Source organism: Dipodomys ordii, unplaced genomic scaffold, assembly GCF_000151885.1.
Source record: "Dipodomys ordii isolate 6190 unplaced genomic scaffold, Dord_2.0 Scaffold507, whole genome shotgun sequence".
Lineage (NCBI taxonomy): Eukaryota > Metazoa > Chordata > Mammalia > Rodentia > Heteromyidae > Dipodomys > Dipodomys ordii.
In genome coordinates, this window is record NW_012267723.1 from 19,673 (window position 1) to 22,131 (window position 2,459).

Consider the following 2,459-nt stretch of genomic DNA (forward strand, 5'->3'; position numbering starts at 1 on the left):
TCAGCTCAAAGCTAGTGCTCTACCACTCAAGTGGTAGAGCTCAAGTGGTAGAGCACTAGCCTTGAGCCACAGCACCATTTCCAGCTTTTTCTGCTTATGTGGTTCTGAGGAATCGAACCCAGGGCCTCATGCGTGCAAGGTAAGCACTCTACCACTGAGCCACCTCCCAGCCCTATTCTGGAACTTTTTAGTAAAGATAGTGTGCTCATCCTTTAAACTGGCTCCCAGCTGAATGAGGAATGGGAGTGACCCAGCATTGGCCAGGGTGAAAGGAAAAGAATGCATATTGAGGGATTAGGGGACACTTGCTCATTGGGAAGATGCAGGAATAGAAAGTACCTTCTCATACTTGTATATTGCCACATGTGTTTGTGATTCCTGGACCCAATTGTAAAGAAAATGATCAGTGGTCCTTGATGGCATCAGTGGATCACAGATTATACCTGACCTAGACACACCCTTTCTATGTATGTATGTTTGCATATATGTATGTATGTATGTATGTATCTATCTATCTATCTGTCTGTCTGTCTGTCTGTCTGTCTATCTGTCTGTCTATCTATGTATGTATGTATCTATCTATCTATGTATCCAGGTATGTATGTATGTATCTATCTATCTATCTATCTTTCTATCTATCTATCTATGTATCTACCTACCTACCTACCTATCCTTTCTAGTGCTAGTCCTGGGGCCTGAGTGCTGTCCTTGAGCTTTTCTTTTTTTTTTTTTTCCTCAAAGCAATTGCACTACCACTTGAACTCTATTCAGCTCCACTGCTAGCTTTTTGGTGGCTAGTTGGAGATAAGAGCCTTATAAACTTTCCTACCCAGGCTGGCTTCAAACCAAGATTCTCAGATCTCAGCCTCTTCAGTAGTGAGGATTGCAGATGTGAGCCACTAGCATCTGGCTTCCATCTTTGTTGTTGTTGTTGGTGGTGGTGGTCATGAGTCTTGAACTTGGGGCCTGGGCACTGTCCCTGAGCCCTTTTGCTCAAGACTGGCACTCTAACACTTTGAGCCACAACACTATGTCCAGTTTTCTGGTGGTTAGTTGGAGATAAGAGTCCCATGGATTTTCCTGCCCAGGCTGGCTTTGAACCATGATCCTCAGAGCTCAACCTCCTGAGTAGCTTGGATGACAGAGGTGAGCCACCAGCATTCAGCTCTGGCTTCCCTTTTTGTGTGAAAAATTGCCATTCTACATCTGATTGATGGAATTTCTACTTGCCCATAGCCAATAGCATAATTTCTTATTTGGTGAGCATTGTGGATGTTTGGATTTTGTTTTTGTGAGAACAGTGTAGTGTAGTCATTAAGGACACTTGCTCTGATTCTATACAAATGTCCTTGTTCCCCAGTTCTACTGTGTGTATTGTATACATTATCCTGAGAAGGTAACTATTGTCTCCAATAAATAAGTTTGCTAATAGTAAATCACAATACCCAACTACTGGGCTGTACTTGTGTGGATATAACAAGGTAGTACAGGGAAAGTACGTGGACAGGAGCCTGGCTCATTTCCTATCATTATATCTACTGATGCCACTACGGGATACTTGGGAGGGAGGGCTTCATATAACACTTCGTATCCTATAGGGAAGGACACTAAGATCCCCTTAGACTTCTCTGGTCAACCAGAGAGCCTTTCTTTCTCTGTTTACTTTCTCAGCTTTGCCTGGATGACCCTTCCCCAGAATGCTGTCCCAGCATTCTGAGAGAGAGGTTTCTCTCTCCAGGGAACATACGTACACTTCATTTTATATTGTTTGAATCATTCCAATAAATTTCTAGCTTTTTTTATAGGACAGTTGATGCTGTACCTTGGCTTAGGGTGTGCCCCAGGTCAGGTCACAGAAGGTGTGACTTGGTGTTGCTTCTCCATGACATTGAATACTTCCCAAAGCCAAGCGCTGATGGTCCATGCCTGTAATCCTATCCACTCAGGAAGCTGAGATTTGAGGATTGCGGTTTAAAGCCAGCTTGGGCAGGAAAGTCTGTGAGACTCTTACCTCCAATTAAAAAAACAAAAAGAAAGTGGGAAGTAGAGCTGTGGTTCAAGTGACAGGGTGCTTGCCTTGACCACAAAAAAAGAAAAGAAAAAAAGAAAAAAGAAAAAGGTGAGGGACAGTGTCCAGGCCCTGAGTTCAAACTCCAGCCCACAAAAAAATTACCTTCCTTAAGACCTGACTCCTGCCTCTCTCCAAAATCATCTCCCTATTCTCCAGATTTCATGGCTTCTACTCCCACCGGGGACCCTGCCACTGAAGTCTTTCTCCGTGTCCTTCCCCCCGCCTCTCCCTCCCTCCTTCCGTCTATCTGTCTGTCTGTCTGCTGTCTGTCTATCTGTGTCTCTCTCTCTCATGGGCAAGACTTGGAAATCCTGTGTTAACACTTTTTATTATAGTGCTTGAGATACCTAGTTTGTATATAATTAAACAGATATGTGTATGCATGGAG